This window comes from Lygodium microphyllum, chromosome 6 (genome assembly GCF_053477565.2).
Source record: "Lygodium microphyllum isolate KBCC chromosome 6, Lygodium_microphyllum_v1.1.10, whole genome shotgun sequence".
NCBI lineage: Eukaryota > Viridiplantae > Streptophyta > Polypodiopsida > Schizaeales > Lygodiaceae > Lygodium > Lygodium microphyllum.
The window spans coordinates 54,816,628-54,838,315 of NC_141140.1; the positions used below are offsets into that span (position 1 = coordinate 54,816,628).

Sequence of the window (21,688 nt, forward strand, 5' to 3'; positions counted from 1 at the left end):
GTGACATAAATTGTTGATTTTCTTATCTTTTAGTTGATGGGTGAGTAAATGCAAAATGGATTGAAAATATCTTGTAGTGTTGGCATTGAAATTGCTTTGGTTTCATATGTGAAAGTTCATGTTTTTTTATTATTATTGCTTTTCCATATTCTTTTAAAGGTTTTCATGTGCAATTACATGGGCTAAAGCAAAAGGGATCATAGATATTGAAATGTTGAAAAAATCATGAATATTTTATTGTTGCAAAGAGAAAAAAGAGTTGCATGTTTGTGCCAACATGTCGAATTGAGACCTGAGTGGATAGGGAATTGACCTTAGTATTTGCGTGAATTTGGGAATTGACATGGGATGGTACCATAATAGTGAATGTCATGATGAACCTATCTTGCTTGGATGTGTGACCAATTCTCCATGCGGTATCATTATTTCAACTATGTCACAAGAGAGTGACTGAAAAGCTTTTCCCTCCATGGTAGGTACTTGGATGGTGACCAGTCCCTTGGTTCTATGTTCTTATCATGGCATGGTGAACCGACTATGTGTGCCTTCGTGTTGTCCTTCCCTAGAACTGTGTTATATTGACGAGATTTTGTACTACAATGATGACGACATGTGAGTGTGTGTTCTCTTGCGGCTTGCATCATGGGATATACTTTTCCCCCTCTAAGAGTACCCAGCTTATCCTTGTGTGATTGAGTTAGTTGCCACTAGCACTCCACAAATGACAAAAGGACCTATTGGCTCACATCTACTATGAGCAGGTTGTCTTGCCATTGGTTAATTTTTGAACCGACCTCTTTCTGCATTGCAATTGGCACATCTCTTCTTTTTCACATGTCCAAAAGATTCAATCGTTCTCACGTCTCTTACAGCTCTTTTTTAGTAGCATCTTTCCCTTCATAACTAAGAGCATCCGCATATATCATTCTTAGTCTTGCAACGACAATCATGAACTTCGACTCCTTTACATGTGAATTTACTACTAAGTACTTATCCATATCTTCATCTAAAAAGTTCTTATTTTTCTCCAGGTTCTATGCAATGAAGGCTATGCAATCGTCCTCCCTTATGTTAAACACATTTTGTATATCTATCAGTAATACATATTCTGAATCTTCAATGATATAGAAGGAAAGCATTGGGGTTGGAACGAAACCCTCAACTGTTTCGTCGACCTCGACGGTTGTTCCAACATTAGTATCTAATCTTCTCAGTTCATCAATATCCACCTTCTGACTCAACTCCTTCTCTACATGAACATTGAGCTCCTCAATGACACGAGGAGTATCATCCTCTTCTTTCACTCTAGATATCTAAAGTTCTTCATCATAACTCTTTGTAATTTCTTGGGTGGCTAGCTTGGCAAGTGGCTCTCCATGATCTTCCTTTGTTAAGTCAATGTTCATATAAGGGAAGCAAAAAAACGCACAAAAATATTCCATTAGATAGCACATCCTTTTGTGAGTAGGGCATATCCTCCTCAACTTCTTCTCGGCTGGCATCTTATGCCAAAGCCTCTTCTTCTTCTCTCATGATGTTGAAGTGAAAGGGAGGGTTCACCTTGGGAGACCATGGAAGGTGGGGTGGTGCACTTTCAAGAACATGTATGTTCAAAGGTATCCAAAAAAAAAAACCCCAATGTATCATGTATGTATCCAAATTCTTCTCCCTTGCGTATGTTATAGCTTTTCGAAATGCGTATGTCATGGGTGCTTGTATCCAGCAAGAACAAGTTTGTTATTTTAAACTTATGCAAATGTCATGGCTGATCGAATCCATCAAGGACAAGGTCTTTTCAATTTCTATTTTGATTGCCGGCATGACATGCTTGAGCATTACGAAAGCTCTCTTCTTATTTCCCTGAGCATTCTCAAATGGTTTCATCTTCCATTGGGAGCATCAACATGAGCACCTCCAAGTATGTATTCATCAGTTGTTGCCATTCCTTTGATCGATCACCCCTACCCATGACAGAAATATCGCCACGCTCACGTAAATCGTGTAGGAATCTTTTGGGTTTCTAGTAATCTCGTAGAACATCCCTCACCTCCTAAGCATACCAAGAGTTTAACGGAAGAACGTTCATCGTTCATTTTATGTTTCCTTGGTCAGTGACTGTGCTTGGAGCCCGTATTTAAGTATCATAGATGTACATGATTTCGTTCTGCTCTTGCATTGCTCAAACTGTGTAGCGTTTCTTCTACGAGTTCTGTGCAATCTTTTGCACAATGGACGTTTTGCTTTACCCCTTAGACGTCGCTGCAAAACGAAAATAAACTCAGGTCTCATTAGTTCGAGTGTTTAGTCGCCCATCAATATTTGCGAACAATATATTGGGCTCGTTCATTCAAATCGATACTCTGGAAACTTGGGTATCTGGCTTACGAATGATTGCACATAATATTGGTGGACTTTCCCGTGGTGAATTTTGGTAGCTTTTCGAAGTCTTAAGGCTGTAGAGATTTATTGTTTCAGTGGTGATCGATGTTGACTCTTTTTGAGCAGGTGGTATTCCAAACATACCATTGCAGTGGTAACAGGAAGTAACAAGGGCATTGGCTTAGAAATTGTCAGGCAGCTTGCAAAGGAGGTCCTTACTGTGGTTTTAACGGCTCGCACCGAGGACTAGAAGGGTTTAGCAGCCGCCCAAGCTTTGAAGCGCCAGGGATTGAACGTGCACGTTTATGCTTTGGATGTTTTGAGTACAGATTCGGTTTGTGAACTAGCTTCATGGCTCAAACAACAGTTCAATGGTGTTGATATATTGGTAATATGCAAAGTACCCCATCAACTGTACTTCTCAGATCCAAGCTTTAAATTAACACAAGAAACTCTAAACCACTTACTATATAGGAAAAAAAAGAGAATTTTCTAGTTAGATTTCCACATAACTAGAAAGAGTCTAATATAGGAAAAATCAAACTTTACTAGATTGCCAATCTAGAAAGATAGTTTTCAATATAGAAAGATTTTTCTAGTTAATTTACTATATAGAAAGCTTTTTTTGGTTAGCTTACTATATAGGAAGTTGATTATCATAACTATCTATATAGTAACTTTCTAAAAAATTTACTATATAATAACTTCATAAATAGAAATAATCTATATAGTAACTTCATCGAAAAAGTTACCATATAAGAAATTATAACATATAACATCTATGTAGTAACTTTATCATACAACTTAGCATATAGGAGGCATATAATGATATAACAAAATCTCATAGAATGACATTTTTATATCTTTGATATAAATAATAATAGAAAAATACTTTATTTTAAAAGTGATTTTAATAAAGTAAAAGTGAATAATACATTTTTTTACCAATGTCCACAATACAAAAGTGGCATACTATAATGTGAAATCCAAATTGTCCTTATTCTACTACATTAACATCATCTAGGCTTAAACTTCCAATGATTGTATCTTTGATTATAACTCGTTTTTGAACCACCAGCCATTGTACTATAGCCTTTCTCATGGCATCCACATTATGCTCTGTACGATTTGTAGTGAAAGTGGGATCTCTCTTAATGATGTTAAAAGTGGATTTTAATGATGTATATAGCTCATCCACCGTAGCAATATCCAAGTATTTTAACAAGATCGTTTCTTCATCCACCTCACTCAACATACTCTGCAATTCCAAAAAAAAAAAATAGTAAAAACAATTTATATTTACATATTTAGCAATACACACATATACTAAATAAACACAACACATATAACCTGAGAGGATTGGCATTTATCAAGTGTCTTAGCATGGCTCCTAGCTAGCCGCACATTGGAGTTTTCAATCCCCTGTTAAGCATCATAAAAGGGTTAAATTACCAAAATAAAGACATCCATGTTTATCTTAAGATATACTCAAAATACCTTGGATTTATTATGATTCTCTATATCCCTTGAAGCTTTTTTCTTCGTTTCTTTCATGTTATCTTTCATCTTTTCACTCCACTATAAGATTAAAAAAAATTGATTAAACAAAGATAATATTTAATTTAATACAAACTATAGAGACAAAAAGAAAGAGAAATATCTTAGTACCTTTGGGATTCGCTTGCTTTTTCGATTTAGAACTATAACATTATTTGCCGACATAGTATTCTCCTCAATCTATAATTTTAAAAAAATAATAATATTAAATTATAATATGATATATATTAATATTTAATTTTTACAAAGCATTGAAAATAACTAACCTATGTAGCATGTACAAGAAGGTCGGTAAAGGATTTATATTTCTTGAGCATGTCATCCTTAAAAGAAAATGAAACATGTTAGTAAAATTATCCAAAGTTTTTATTAAAAATAATTACAAATATCATGCTCACCGTATCAAAATTCTCGTCATTTTTTGTGTGATTTGAATCATCTTGTGTATGTGAAGGTAGTTCTGGACGATAAACATCCTCTATCTCCATCTTGTTTGAAAGAAAACTCAGTATTCAAATAAAAAATATAAATATTTCAAAAATTAATGATCAATGAGGTACATATCATAGTTTTATTGACAAACCTCTATTGTGCCACATGCATTATGATCCAAACCCTCATTTTCTTCATTGTTAAAAGCTTGGGATTGCTGCAATGTTTATTTTTAAATATAACAAAAAAGTGCAATTTATGTCAGTACATTTATGTAAACCAAATCATAATTTAAAAAAACATCACTCTAAAATGAAAATAAATTTTTTGAAATAAACCTGTTGAACTTCTTGATCATCTTTAGCATCCTCTCCAACTATAGAAGTAGTCGATTTCTGTAAAAGACATTGAATTATAAGGAGTATAAAAAGTAAAGTAAGTTCTAATACATGTAAAAGAGTGTACCATAGAGGAGCTCTCTGACAAGTGTCTCATCTTTTGTTTCTTGAATTTTCTATTTGTTTGCATATTTCGAAGGAAATATAGGTAGATGTCTTCTTTTCTCCAAATATAAGTTGCCCCTGGAAACTCAAGTGGCTTAATCTCATGATGTTTAGACTCAATGTAATCTTTTATCTCTTGTTGCAAGTCAAGCTTATGTCGTAGATCTTTATACTTTTCTTCCACATATTTCACCCAACGTCTTACAGTAGCTTGATTTGCACAATAAATTTGGTTTTGTGTACTACGACAATATGCTATGAGATATTTTCTTCCATATTTCTTATTAGGATTGCGATTGTTTGATGGCGGAGGCAAAAATATCTGCTCATATGTTGGTGTATCTACAGCCATGACTTCATTAGACGCCATCGTAAAATATAACCTGAAAAAAAAACATACAAGTCAAATAAACATAATATTTAAGACGAATAATCATTCATAAAATGGTAAATATTAGTTTTAGAGATATATGAAACTTGGATTGATCTAATAAAATAAAGGTTATAAAAAATACTTACATTTATAAGCATGTATATAGTCTATATAGACATGTCTTTTTTGCATAAATTTAAGATATCCATGACACTGGAAAATCACATAATTCTCCAGAGGGTAATATTGCTCTCCTCCTTTTCCTTATCAACCATCCATGTATTATTGTGATACAACAATTCCAGTCCCTCGTGCAGTTATCCTCCATAGAAACTTTCCATAAGTTATTTTGATTGTGATCTTTCTCCAACCATGCTAATTTGCATTCTTTTTTTTCTCTATCCACTTCACGTACCACCGCATGTTTGGTTAAATTGTTATTCATATCCATATATGCCAACACAATATCATTCTTCTCTAGCCATGGAGGAATACATCCAACTTCACCTACTTGAAGCAGTCTTGTCCTGGGTGAGAGATCTTTTATTTCATAAGCAATAAGCTTATTAGTGAAAGGGAGAAGCATACACTTGTGCAATAATGAGCTTACAGGCCTTACACAATCCCAGTCAAATGGAAGACGTTCTCTTTGTAACACACTCATTCCTGTAGTTGGTTCGATAAGTAAGCACTCTTTATTATCTTTTACTGTGATACATTGTTTATAATACTCTGCCCCAAAGAAAAGCATGATCTCTCTATTCCATTGAATTGAAAAAAATGATGTAATACGAGCCTTCCAATGACCCATGCTTTCAACAGTAGTGTTAGGCTCATCAACTTTAACTACTACATCATCCCCAAGCTTATAAACATCCCCATTGAACACTAACTTTTTATACATTGTCACATGTTGGGATTGTAGAGAATTCTCTTCAAGAGACCAATAATGCTCTACATACTTTTGTTCCTCCTGAATAAGTGGTCTAATTATTGCTCTCTTTTGTCGTATTGCTATACCTTTTTGTTTTATCATTCTCCAACATGCGATATCTTGATTTATTATTTCAAGCTCCCTCCATAGCTCCTTCGCCCTCTTGACTGATGAAACCTCCAAGATTCCTTGTTCATGTGTTGCGTGGCATGATGTGCTGTCACGACTTCTTATCTCAAAAAAAGAAGGAAGTGACAAACACATATGAACACTTTTTAATGTCCTCTCATGTGGCAAAAGGCTATCCTTGTCTTGCTGTAATATTGAGAAGACATCTGTAAATAGTATTCTTCTATAATAATGAATGTACGATATCTCCATGTCTTTTTTATTAGTCTTGATACCAACATATGTTAGTACCTTACGTTCAAATTCATAACACCAATAGATATCATGCATTCCATGCCTGCAAACATCATCAAGTATTTCTCCAAACCCTGTAAATAAAATAAGTTAGTAGACATTATTAGAGACTATGAGAAATTGATATATTGAATTAATAAAGATTCATACCTGCAACATGCTCAAGAGGAGAAGAATTTGCCCCCATAGACTCTTCCTTTCTTACTCTCCATGAAAGAAGCAAGGAACGCATCATTTCTATGCTTTCCTTTGACCAGCCTTTGTCGCGACTGTAATTATAAAACCCATGGGATATATCTACTAGAAGAATCCCCAAGTCATAGATTTCTCTATGTAAGTCAGAAATTCTTAGTAAAATATATGGTAAACACCACTGGATGAACTTTTGATTCTCCTCTGCCTTAAAAATATCATGGTATTTGCTTGGAGTGGATGGCCAACGACCATTTCGAATGGATTGTGGAGCGAGGGAAAATACCTTTTCAACACAAGCATCTATTTCTCTCTTTGTCTCATTGGATGTAGCTTGCATAAGAGCACTTATATATTTTTTGAATACATTCAATGCAAAAATATGCATTGAATCATAGACTAAATCCAATGATAAATTGAAACCATATAGATCGTGCAATCTCCACATTATAGACTCTCCTGATAATCCTGCTTCCTTGAGTATACATTCTCGTTCAATTTGCGTGAATGCTTTTTTGGATTGTAAAAGTGCTTCTTTCATTCCTTCTATGGTACGTTTTTCTGGAGGATACCGAGCTTGATATCTATTTCCATCATAAATATAGCGACCTTGAAATGATGAGTTATTACTATCCAAGGTAGCCTGAGCTTTATCCCTTCGACAAAAGGATTGTCCTCCATCTTTAAACATTCCAAGTTTGCATTGGGCTGGATGATCACCTGTGACCATCATTAACATTGCACGTATCTTGCAAAATTGTGTTTGTTGAGCGGAATTATCAAAGATACGTTCAATTGGATAATTATAAAACACATTTACTCCCTCAATGAATAACTCCTCAAGCTCTTTTATTAATGGTCTCAAAAGGATCCCGAATGCAAAGCTTGAATTGCGAATCAACTTTTTGCTACTTAGTGGCAAAAATAATACAGGAATAATCCCAACCCTAGACCTTTTGCCACCGTTTAAAATCATAATTTCTACTGCTCCACAATCCTTTTGAGTTGTTCGAGAAGCTTGGAATCCATCCCAATGTAGAAGTAGAGCGAAGTTTCGAGGTTCTCCCTACATAAAAAATTAATTTAGTACAAATACGCATAGAGCAATAACTAGTATGATTCTATGTGTTCACAACTATGATTCTATGTTATTTTGAAAAGATAACTAGTGAAATATGTACCTTGCATAGCTGCTGATGGTGTTTATTCAAAGTACGACACTTATTGCATATAAATATATACTCCTTGCTAGATTCGCTCCATCCATGCTGAAGTGTTTCTGATTTTCTTGGAAAGGTGGAAAACACAGTATTACACCTTGAGTTTTGGCAGATGATAGGTAGCTCGTACTCAGTATTTGGATTCCAAAAATCTTGGACCTCACGACATTTTGATCCATCCCAAAATTCAAAGGATGAGTTTGGATGCATAGAAACTGCTTGTCCAAGCCATCTCTCCTTGTGGCGCCACATTTGTAAAAATCCATGGCAAAAGCTTTGACTTTTTACTAAAAGTTGTAGCTGATTCTTAATAGGTAAATAGTCAAATGAAAGCATATCCTTTCGTGTCTTTTGACACCTTGGACACTTGGAAGAACAAATCAAGCAATCACGTTTCAAGATGCTTTGTCTTCTATTTCCTGGACAAGAACACTTTTCAACATTTCCCACATACAGATCTTCTCTACTAGGCTCAAAAAGCTCTATCTCATGAGGAGTATCACGTGTACCTCCACAAATCTTATAGTGTTGAGATTGAATCATTCCAAGACCATTGTACATTGTAATCAATTGCTCCCAACATGCAGGAATCCTTACTCCATCTAAGGTCCCATCCCATGTCTTAGGCAATTGAACTAAGAGCTTACTCAAGCTTGGTTTCAAAGGCTCATTATCTCGTTTTCCAACTCTCTGGCCACCCATATCACCAAACAAAAGTTGAAGCATTTCATCCTGAGCTGTAATAGATATTCTATGTTTATCCCAAAGAGCTTGTAACTCAATTACTTTCTCAAGTATCTGGATGCATAGTAAAGACTCTGTACCATCTGCATTTGCACTACTTGGATCAACGCCTTCATGCATATCCATATGTTCATCATGTTCTTCCAAGTGCTCAACATTGTTAGCATTATCCTCACAATGTTGATCTGGGTCACTATATGCATGATCTCCATGATCATGAACATCACTTATTATATCATCATTGCATTGTGGCGTTAATCCTATCTCGAGTCCCAAGTCTCGATATTTCAACCTCAATTGTTGATGAATAGCAAAGGTAGAAGGAACAACATATCTTCCACCATGACAATATAAAATGCAATTGCACCAAACCTGTCTCCTCTCTGTGGGCCCATCTATAGTTTCAGTTAATTGTTCCTCATCTTCGGCCATAGTCAAGTTTGGATTTTGTAAACCAACTCTCCTATGCATATTACCAAGTAAATCTTGGCGGCTATGATGGTAGAAAGTACTTCGACTAACCATCTGCCATCCTTGATTAGTTTTTGAACACTTGTATAAGCATGAGCATCTTCTCATATCACTTGAGATACTTGCCATCTGTGCCATAAGAATACCATTCAATTAAAACTTTATATAATCTCTTAACAATTTTAGTTTTCAAGCTTACTTTTTCAAGCATGGTTAAACATCTCATCAAACAAGTGATACTTGGAGCTTACTATAATAAACTTATGCTTGAGAACATGAGGCACACATTTGGCATAGTTTAATTTCTTTGAAGAACATGAGGTCTACTCGTAAGCATGTACATGTTAAATGTTTATCCAGTATATTAAACAATTGCCCTTCATTTCATCAACTATTCCCTATTTGAGTGTACGAAAATGTGGTGACACGTCTAATGAATCTATGGATAGGAAGATCGTGTCCCTAGGGCCAAAAAGGCCCATCACAACAGTTATCCTTTCCCAAAGCATGCTTAGACATCTCCTCAAACAAGCAAAGGAGATGTTCTATAAAAATTTCTCCAGACACGATATGTGCAAGTGATACTAGGAGCTTGCTATAACAAGCTTATACTCAAGAAAACCTAGCATAAAAAGTAAACACGAGAACCATAACCCCTGTTTGGATAGGAAGATCGTGTCCCTAGGGCCAAAAAGGCCCATCACAACAGTTATCCTTTCGCAAAACATGGTTAGACATCTCCTCAAACAAGCAAAGGAGATGTTCTATAAAAATTTCTCCAGACACGATATGTGCAAGTGATACTAGGAGCTTGCTATAACAAACTTATACTCAAGAAAACCTAGCGTAAAAAGTAAACATGAGAATCATAACCTCTGTTTGGATAGGAAGATCGTGTCCCTAGGGCCAAAAAGGCCCATCACAACAGTTATCCTTTCGCAAAACATGGTTAGACATCTCCTCAAACAAGCAAAGGAGATGTTCTATAAAAATTTATCCAGACAGATATGTGCAAGTGATACTAGGAGCTTGCTATAACAAACGTATACACAAGAAAACCTAGCGTAAAAAGCCGCTGCAGGAGGTCGCTAGCTGAGGGCGATATCGATGCAGGTTGCAAAGGAGATAGAACAAGCAAAGGAGATATTACAAAACCCTGCTTGGATAGGAAGATCGTGACCCTAGGGCCAAAAAGACCCATCACAACAGTTATCCTTTCCTAGGCATGGTTAGACATCTCCTCAAACAAGTCATTTTAGGATGATTATTATAGGAAAATCATGAGTATTCCTCATTCCAAAATATCATAGAATTTTCATGAACATACCCTTAAGTAGAGTGCATTAACATTCCATGAACATACCCTTAAACATGCTAAATAATCATATTATCAGGCATGGTTAGACATCTCTTGCTTGGATATTATAAGCAAAGGCTCCTACATTTTTCTCAAAGGTAATCCCTTGTTTGGAAAGTAAGCTAGATGGAAATGGAATGAAACTCATTCCAGTGAGAAGACATAGCATTACCTTTCTTCATAAGAAGATCCATGAGTTTCTAAAGCCAATATAATTGCGAAAAAAGATTACACATTTTCTCGTATAACTCCCAAGCACCACGCTTGTTCTCAATGACATTGAAGTAAGCGTGCTTTGATAAAGACAAGATAATAATGGACTTGCATAACTTATAAATATTAGTCTAAGCCTCTACATCATACTCTTCAAGCTTTATCCCCCACTTCCTTATGAGAATCGAATGTAAACATATTTAGAAGAGGCACAAAATTCCTTATGGAACATGGTTGTTATTCTAATGGACAACAAAGGCTTTTCATTTGTTAATAGTAATTAAACTTATCTCATTAGATATGTTTTAGGATTCATCATGTAGTTGTGGACTTTATCATCTCTCTTTTTTGTAAGACAAGCTAAATATAGCTGGCCATGCATCTCAAAGCACTATTTTTATAGACTTTGTACAAAAAATTTTGTAAGAGAAGTCTAATATAACTTCAAATAGTTTGTAAAATTTTCAGTAAGAGATGTCTGAAATGGCTTCAAATAGTTTGTAATCTCATTAATACGAAAGTTAAAAACATTTCCCTTCACTTGGTTTGATATGGATAGATAATAATTACTAAATGGAAAAAAACTAGGAAACTCACAGCACAGGAAGCAGCTCTTGACTTTAATTTGTTGCTGACGTAGAACGTGGCTGTACTCTATGATCGACGGGGGATCTTCTTCGCCGCCCACAGGGCCCGCGCCCGTCTCCCGATAATGACGAGATTCCAAGCGGCTTGTCGGAAGTCGCTTGTTGGAAGCCGCCGCGTGTCGAAAGTAGTTGCTGCTTGTCGGAAGCCGCAGGAACCAGCTGCTGCTTGTCGGAACCAGCTGCTGCTTGTCGGAAGCCGCAGGAACCAGCTACTACCCACAGGAACCAGCTGCTGCTTGTCGGAAGCCGCCGCAGCGGCGCTGCTGCTACTGCTGATGATGATGCAGATGATGACAATGATGACTTCCTCTCCCTCGTTGCTGTCGCCTTTACCGACGAGCTGGATCCGGACGGCAGGCCTTTCTCTGACGCCACGCCACGCACGCCACACCACGCACGAATCAGTGCTACACTTGACGGGGGAGCTGGGCAGTACTAGCTAGGTCAGTGGAGTTCACTCTTACGATCAGCTCCAGGCCTGATTGTAATCAGTGTGAGAGCGAAGCTGGAGGGCGGGAACATGCATGAGAGCTCAAGGCTAGCTCCAGACCAATAAAAAAAAGAGGAAGAAGAAGAGGAGGAGAATTAATTTGGTGCCAACGTTCCTCTTGCAGGTCAATATTAATGTCATTAAAGTCATTAATGACCCATTTTCATCAAATTTTGTACTAGATAATACTAGATACTCCTAGCTCCATTATTCATAGATTTTTGAAAGAAATATTTATATTGTCCATGGTTACATGAGATAATTAATCTAAAGTCACACACACACACACACACACACACACACACACACACACGTACAGACATGCAAAAATAATTTATAAATGTGATGAGTTTTTCCAATGAGGTATTGTAAAAATTTCATAGCCATAAAACTACATTTGTTTTCAATTTAAATGTGCATTCATAATCTTAATTTATTAAAACTTCCCTTTTAAGTGCTTATGCGAATTAAGATATGCTATCCTAAATTAAGAGACTTGAAGCATTGCATAATAAATTTCCATATCCACAAGGACACTCACAACATTTGAGATAAAATATAAAAAACCTTTGAGAATGAGGTAGAAGGAAACTTTGTGTTATACCTGGGGGTTAGATCCAATTGTATCGCATTGGGGTAGGTGGTTGAAGTAGGGGCCACAAATGTTGGAGGTTTCTCGCAGGCCGGGGTCCTCGAGCACTTGTAATTGTGTATGCTCCTTGGGGGTGTGTCCCCCTATCTGTGATGTGATTTGTGTGTATGTTGGTATAATCAAAAGCCAATCTTCACGGGGTGTATATAGCCATCAAAAAAGTTTTACTAGCAGTTGTAGATACTTGCATATTATGATGAATGATGGATAAGGAAACTTTCTTACCAAATCAGTTGATTGAAGGCAAAAGGTCTCTAGCATGAAACATATATTGCTCCAGTGGGACTTCCATGGCCTATTACATATACTTGTGTCACAAGTATCTACAACACTCCCTAGTCATTATCCATGTCGCCCTTACAAGTAGAAGTTATACCTTGTTCAATTCCATTTCCATAAATAAGATTCAATGCATATTCAACTACCTTATTAAGCTTCAACTACCTTATTGAGATTTAAAGCTCCAACTTTGCCTCTTCTATGCCATGAAGCAAGTAAGGTGACATAGTATTTTTAAAAAAGCAACATCTAGGGCTTTTTACACCTCTTAGATCATCATCATCCTCCATGTTTTCCTCTTCTATGTCATGAAGGAAGCTCCTCAACAACTTTTGTGAACACCAATGTCTCTTCCTTTCTCTCTAATTCAATTTTCGGTAAGGCTTCCTTGTTTTCTTGAGGAAAAAAACTATGAAAAATAAATGGAAGACCTTGGGAATGATATCTCAAATCCTGTAGAATGGTACTTGATCTATGGCAATGGCTACAACCCAACTGATCCCATTCTTCACAGTTCTCCTCACCTGCTACAACCTCCAAACATAGGGGAATGGCCACCTCTATATCATCTGCAAGAGCCTTCTCTTATCCATCAGCCTAAGCAACTGACTTTCTCCACAATCAAAGTAAAAGAGCTTATTTCAGATGAAAAGAAAAACATAACAAGTGTAGAATGCAAAATTGAAGTAACCCTGTAAGACAAACACCCTTGGGCACCAAGATGAAGGTTCCTAAACTTTTCCTTCTAGATCTCATAGATCAATATCATCATCCAACTTTTCCTCTTCTATGCCATGAAGCAACTAAGGTGACATAGTATTTTAAAAAAAGCAACATCTAGGGCTTTTTACATCTCTTAGATCATCACCATCCTCCAAGTTTTCCTCTTCTATGTCATGAAGGAAGCAAGTATATACATGGAAGGAGATTAAAGCAAGATGTGCATGTGAAATATTGTGCTATGTTTTCTCAAGTAGCAAATAGAAGATACTCAACAAATATTGTGAAATAGGAAATATTGTGAAATATCTCACCCAAGGTACTCAACAAGGCTCAGTGTGGCCTTATTTATTCTAGTAAAATCCATGATGGTATCCTCAATATTGTTATTGGGATAGAACAATGTAGATTAGTAGGGGCTATTGTGTAATAAACATGAATGTAGATAATTGAGTGATTATTGAGAGTAATTTTTGAGAGATTGTAGTGAGGATATGATGTATTATTAATGGAGTGTGATAGAGAGAGTCAGAGATAGCCAATTCTACTAAAACAGAGTGATTGTATATGAGAGATTGAGAGAGAAGACTATGAAGATATTGAAGATGAATACTATGTGATGTATTTCCATTCAAAGATGGTGTATTTCTTTGTTTTCTTTGTTCTATTGATGGATTTTGTGAAGATATTGAAGAATATGGTTGATTCTATTAAAAACCGTGGGAGATCTAAATGATGCTGCATGAAGATTTGTTGTGCCTGGTGTTCTTTTCTTCATTGTGATCATATGAAACATGATAAACAAGCTTGTTGATGTTACAAGATAGATTTTCTTGCAAGAGAATTTCCTTTTCCTTGGTGTTCCTCTCGGGGCTCCAGACATGTAATCTTCAATTTTCAATTCCATATAATCCAATTTGAAAGTTTGTCTCCATTCTATCCATTTCAATGCTTATATTCTTAATATTCTTAGCATTGAACTCCATTGAAATATGATATCAAGCTCCCAACTAGTTACACTCACATTTTTAAGAGCTCCACACTAGTTTAAGGCAACCCATTTGCACTAGGCAATACACATGCACCTCATATAGGTCCTCCTATGCTAGTTATACATGGTTTTACGTACACCAGATTGGAACCTTGCAAGTATGAAAATCTAGTGGCAATTGACAAAGATAGGGACAACTAACAGAACTTGCAGTGTACAGGTAGCTTCTTGTCACCACTAGGAGTTAACCTTGCAAGTAAGAAAAGAGAGTGATAATTGACAATGGGTTCACCACACCTAGGTCAGCCCATTGGTGCATTGAGACCATAGAAATTAGGGTTTCCACCGTTGGCTACCAAGCATTGCCGCACAAGGAAACAAGTGACCAAAGAACCCTAGACTCAAACTTAGTATCAAGACTACTAGAGTGCTCTGACAACGACGGCCTCCTGCAGCTCTGACGATTCCAACTGCAACAGACTGCATCGATATATATCGCCCTCATATTTGTCCTCATATGTAAATCAGATAAAAGTCCTCATATTTGTCCCATTTGATTTCACAAGCTTCAACTACCTATAATGCACAATAGGGTTTTGTGAGAGGAAAGTCAAGAAGAGGATGATCTTTACCATTTTTGCTTGTCCTATATAACAATGAAAATATGTAGGCTGCATTCAAACTTAGAGGAATTACTAGCAAGAGACCTCAAAGTATAGTACATTCACAAAAGCCATTTACACAAAAGCTTGTATCTACAATGTGTGAAAGTATTTGCACTCTTGTCCAAGAATCGTGCAAAATTGGCCTTATATATTACCTAAGTGCATAAGGTAATCATCTGCTTCAATATGTCTAAGTAATCGAGTGGAAAAGGTGTTCTTTTAGTAAAATGCTATGAGCCATAATGACATGGGATGGCCATTTTCTAGCTTGCCATCCTAGACCTAGCTTATCCTCAAATCAACCCACATCCCAATTCCATCCACTTATAAGAGCCCTCTTTGATAAGAGACTCATGTAGGTACTTATGATATAGGGGAGATGCCATGTACACCTCAACCTATAGCCAAGTGAGAAAAATGCTACTCGATGCAACGGGAACAACACTCCACTCGTCAATAAGCTAGTTACTTGTGCACAAGTGATAGATCAACTTCTTCAACTAATCTTGCTAATTCTCAGTCCCTTAAGATAATCTATGAAGTGTCATCTAGCATGATGGTGAGTACACAGCCTACTAATGTACCTTGAATTGGCTTTTTTGGTTGTCATATATGTACTCCCTCCCTTACTCTCCTTTTGGATTTCATATGGATTTGTTTACCCCTTTGAGCTACTTCTAACACGAGAACTATTTTCATTACTTGCATTGGGGTCAATTATGATGAAAAGAACTCAATGGAAAAGAGAGATTTCATAATTGTTGAAGTTGTAAATCATGAGCTTATGTTTGCCTTATCTGTGAATTGTCATTATCATTCATGCCAACAAATGGTTTTCCTTTTGAATAGATTGTGGTGGTAGATGTGGATAAAGTAATTGTAGTTAGCAAGCAACAATTGCTTGAACGAGTATGTTAGAGCTTGAGTGCAAGAGATGAAAGACTAAGATGGCATGAATTTTTGAATAACAAGAATACCTTTAGAGTGGTGGATGTAAACCCCTCTATTCTATAGTCAAGTGAGGTATTAGAGCCATCTCTATTCCCTTCTTGCTTACAGTTTCTTCATGGTATTAGAGCCTGATATGCTCTATGACATTTGTCAAGTAAAAATATTATAGATGTATTGCTGAAGAAGCATGTATAGAGGAAAAGGGGCTAGCAATGGAGTTCAACAATTGGTGAGAACCGAGTGACCAAGTGTTGACTCATATTTATGCCCCAACCTCCATAGCGAATGATCTTTTTGAGCCACCTTGTCTAGATCGATGATGGTATCCTGGCACCATTAATTAGTGCTCCAAAATCCCTCCAATATTTAGTGCTCCGAAATCCCTCTAATATTTAGTGCTCCAAAATCCCTCCAATATGTAAAGAGTCGTGTAATATATGATCAAAGCCTCCAACTTTGGCTTTCATTGGCTTGGTTAGTAAGCTAACTAAATTTCGAGTTGGCAGCTTATTAAACACTTCTTGTGCTTTTGAAAGCAAGCTAAGTTCAACACATATATCTACCAATACAATGCCACAACTACTATATCATGTGTATTTCTTAGCCCTTCTATGCCACTTCTATGCATCCACATACCTTGAAGATGCAACCAAAAGTGACTAAATAAGCCCCAGCTTGTGTACCTTGGCTTGTATCTTTTTTCCCTTCTTTGATACAAGCTTTCATAATGCAAGTATGGGTGACCAAATTTGTAGACACTCACCTTTGAGATGTTGCCAAAACATCTCAAAGCTTCGGCACCATGTCCATGCTTTGCCTATCTCTAGTGATCAAGGCACTTCAAGAGACTTTGTTTGGTACTGGGAACTTGTCAAACACGTATTTTCCTTTTGCGAGTGCAACACACTTTGAATACACATAGAGCTAGGCAACACCAACACAGATGTCCTTTTTAAGGAACCTTATCTTGATGATATTTGTATGCATCATGCTGCCTCAATGGAGGTCTTACAAAGCTTCTTTGGCTTCATAGCTAAATAGGTAGAAAACATGCAAAACCCTACTAGCCATTACTAAAACCTCTTCTTCCACACTGTCTTTCATGTGCTATATACCCCTTATTCTTTTAATCCCCACTAAAATCAATAGATTGCATGCTATCCTTTTTCCTATAAGATTTGCTAATGTGAAGGGTTCCTAATCTATAAGAGAGCTAATTCATATTCAAAGAACCACATAGAAGCTTGAAGAAGAATTCAAAGAACCACATAGAAGCTTGAAGAAGAAGATCCACACTCTCACTTCAATTTCTCCAGACACGATATGTACATGTGGACTAATGTATTGCATCTTACTCTCACACATGTACAAATTGCCCCAAAGACCTTGTACCCTAGTTCTTATCCTAAGGTACTTGAAAGTGTGTGTACAAATGCATCTACAATGTGTGAAAGTATTTGCACTCTTGTCCAAGAATCGTGCAAATTTGGCCTTATATATTACCTAAGTGCATAAGGTAATCATCTGCTTCCATATGTCTAAGTAATCGAGTGGATAAGGTGTTCTTTTAGTAAAATGCTATGAGCCATAATGACATGGGATGGCCATTTTCTAGCTTGCCATCCTAGACCTAGCTTATCCTCAAACCAACCCACATCCCAATCCCATCCACTTATAAGAGCCCTCTTTGATGGTGACAAAGGAGGGCAATTCTAGTCCACATCCCCATTCCCATTCCCATTCCCAAAACCATCCACATCACTATGCTATGAGCACTAAGTAGTAGAGTGTGATGGTGGTATAGTATCTAAGTATTATATAATCATGTGCTAATGCTACCTAGAGTGATTCATGAGTGCCTAATGTGGCCTAAATTGCTGAGTGAGGTTATTGTCATAAAAAAATGAAGTTCTCAATGTGGTCAGAGGGTGCCTCGTGATCAAGGGTAAGAGAGTGGAGATGGTAAAGTGAGTTGAAATAAAGTGCATGATTGTGCAACTACGTGACTATGTGATTGAGTATGTGCACGTGGAAGAGTGTGCTTGAATTTTTGCTTAATTAAACATGTGGCCAAAGTGCTCCAAGTAGTTAGGAGGATGTGCTTCAAGTGATCGAGTTCTCCAATGTGGCTAAACAATCATGTGGCCTATCTACATAGTAGTTGAGTGGACTAAGGTGCTTAAGTGGTTGGGTGAAAAAGGCAATGTGTGGTCCGCATGATGAAGAGGGAAAAGACAGTGTGGTTCAAGGGTACTAACCAATGTGGTGAATGCTCATGCATAGCCATGGTTGATGCAAATATATACCCATACAATATTGATAGCTTGTAGATATGTTGCAAGATGAGACTCATGTAGATACTTATGATATAGGGGAGATGCCATGTACACCTCAACCTATAGCCAAGTGATTAAAAATGCTGCTCAATGCAATGGGAACAACACTCCACTCGTCAATAAGCTAGTTACTTGTGCACAAGTGATAGATCAACTTCTTCAACTAATCTTGCTAATTCTCAGTCCCTTAAGATAATCTATGAAGTATGTGGTTTAGTGGTTCACTACACCAATACTTCAACCATTACTTTGCTGCTATGATCATAGACCATGTGTAAGAATCAACTCCATGGTATCAAAGCGATGATTGCAATGGAAAATTGAGCCAAATTAATTACAAAAGCATATTATAACTAGCAAACAATGTAAATGAGGACGACTCAATCGCACTCAAAATGATTAATTCTAACATAAGCCTAAACTTAGCTCTAATATTTTATTTTTAATATTATAATTACAATTAATTAATGAAAAATTTAATGAATATGAATAAATTAAAAGAAAATAGAGACAACAATGGACTCTAAATAGATGAGTACAATCACTTTAAAGCTAAAGCATATAAATAGCTGTATGTGATAACAGTCTCCTAATAGTAATAATTTCACATTGCACTCCACTAGTGATCAATATTACAATCATTACATCTCTATACTTGTCTAGTTATTTGCTCACCAAAAGCAAAACAAATTAATTGCCTATTATCATCTGTTTAGCACAATATGATCATCATCACGCATATAAAAAGTTAGAATTATACTACAAATAGGTCAAAATTAATGAGAATCCACAAAATGACTAAATACAACTTATTTTTATAGAAGTAACACATGATGTATAAGCCTATCTTACTCTCTATATTCTTTACCTTAAATTAGAATTAGACTCAATATATACTAGGCTTATACTACATTAAAGGTTAGTGTTAGGGCTAGGCTCGTAGTAAGGTAGAGCTTAAGCTTAGGCTTAGGTTTAGATTGGATTAGTTATATAGGCAAGGTATATGCATAGGCTCCTCGTACAGACAAACTGATAGAGGCTATAGAGTGGCTAGACATAGGTATGTCTAACATAAATACACAGGGGGTAGGCATAGGGTACACATATGGCAAGTTAGGAAAATACTAGGCATACTATAAGCCAATCCTATGTGTATACATAGTCTAAGCATATTCTAGGAAGAGTTTAGACATAGGGTAAGCATATGCTAGGAGCCAATGCCTAACGCAACCCTATCCTATTCTATGGTTACCTTGTGCCTAGAAAATGCCATATATAAGTTGTATTCTTATGCATAGCATATAATGTTCCTACTTTATATTATTGAGCCAATGCCTAACCTAGCATGTGCTTATCCTATGCCTAATGTATAAGCTAGGCTATATATAAGCTATGGATAGGCTAGACTAAGCATAGGCTACACAAACTAGTGAGTATAGCTATAAGTGTGGAATCGAAAGCTTAGCTCATAAGTGAGTAATATACAAATGTAAATTTCAAATAAACTAGTATTTATTTACTAGTTTTACCTAGCAAAATCGTGAGTCTACGTTAACTTGAAAGACTATCCATAATTTCCTAGATAGATGATAGTACTTGCTAGTTATGACTAGTGAAAAAAAAAATTCCTAGTTATGTTGATATTGTTACTAGATATACAATAACTTACTAGATAATGTTACTAGATAAGGCTTCAACTTTCTAGATACTATCTAGAAAAAGGGATTTACTAGTTAGAAGAGATTCGTGATGACAAAATTATCTAGTTATAACTAGAAAATTCTACATTCTTTCTAGTTTGATTGCTATTCTTCCTAGTTATAGTGTGAACTTTCTATATAGTAAGTGGTCTAGAGTTTGTTGTGTAACAAACACGAGTCTCTGTACTAACTAAACAATGCCGTGCCATGTTCACCTTAGATCAACAATGCGGCCATTTGTGATTTCGAGCCGAATTGTGAGGCATCATTCTTGGAGGAAGTGATCGAAACTAACTATGAAGGTGTCAAGCGAGTTACGCGAGGATTGTTGCCGATCATGAAAGCTTCGCCAGAAGGAAGTCGGATCATAAACATCAGCTCTAGACTTGGTCAAATTCTGGTACATCTAACCCTAAAATTAAGTAGAAAATGGCCGAGAAACGTTCTTCACAGAACCGTGTTCTTCTGCTTTTGTGACAAGAAAATTCATAGATTACGTTACGAAGCAAAAAGAATGCACAACTAAATACGGTTTGTTGTTTTACAACAGTGGTTGAGAGATGTATCATTGCAAGATAAGGTATCGAAATTAGAAGATCTGACAGAGGAGAAAGTAGATGCGTTTGTAGCAGAATTTCTGGGGGATCTAAAAGCTGGCGTGCTTGAAGAAAAGGGATGGCCAACAAATAAATTTCCAGCTTATTGTACGTCCAAAGTGGCACTAAACGCTTATGCAAGAGTGTTTGCGAGATCAATGGAGAGCAGACCAGAAGGACACAAGGTATATGTCAATTGCGTCCATCCTGGTTTTGTGAAGACAGACATCAACAATAATACAGGGATCTTCACACCCGAACAAAGTGCAGAGACTGCAGTTTGGCTTGCTCTCTTGCCACCCGAGTGCCCCAACGGACAATTCTTTTATGAAAAGAAACCCTTAGAGTTTTAGCTCCTTATACTTTTATCCGCCTTGGCCAAATGTGTAGGAGGTTATAGACCTCCCATGTCTTCCAATATGCACAGAGATTGCGCATAATGATTATTGTATTGATAGATTGAATGAGGAGATACATATTTTGTCACGTATGACGGTTGGTATTCGGTGTGCCTCTTGGCATCACCACTTGATTATTTTAATGCATGACCTTAATCAGGTCTTAATTCCAACACTCCCCCTTAAGACTCATAAGGTCTTTAAGAGTAATAGAGCGGAATTTTATTCAATTGAGATGCACCCCCAAATTATGTGGTGCTTCGCAGGGCTATAGATATTTACAATATGCAATGCAATTGATTTATCCAGGATCAAGTGTTGCTTGAATAACGAGCAACATGATTAGCTTGGTTCTCAACTTCCTTGTAGGCACTTGTGGATCGTCCATGTTTGATATCTTCATTTCTTGAGCTTGTCCATTGAATCTCCCCTCCAAGTGAGAGAACTGAAAAAATGCTACATAGG

The 21,688-nt window shown here is 36.6% G+C and overlaps 1 pseudogene across 1 annotated transcript; it reads left to right on the plus strand.

Annotated features, from left to right (window-relative positions):
- Window positions 1–2,497: 2,497 nt before the first annotated feature.
- LOC148034578 (short-chain dehydrogenase/reductase 2 pseudogene) lies at window positions 2,498–21,311 on the plus strand (annotated as a pseudogene). The gene is made up of 3 exons (XR_015691201.1): window positions 2,498–2,767; window positions 20,450–20,629; window positions 20,780–21,311. The product of XR_015691201.1 is annotated as a short-chain dehydrogenase/reductase 2 pseudogene (transcript).
- Window positions 21,312–21,688: the final 377 nt, after the last annotated feature.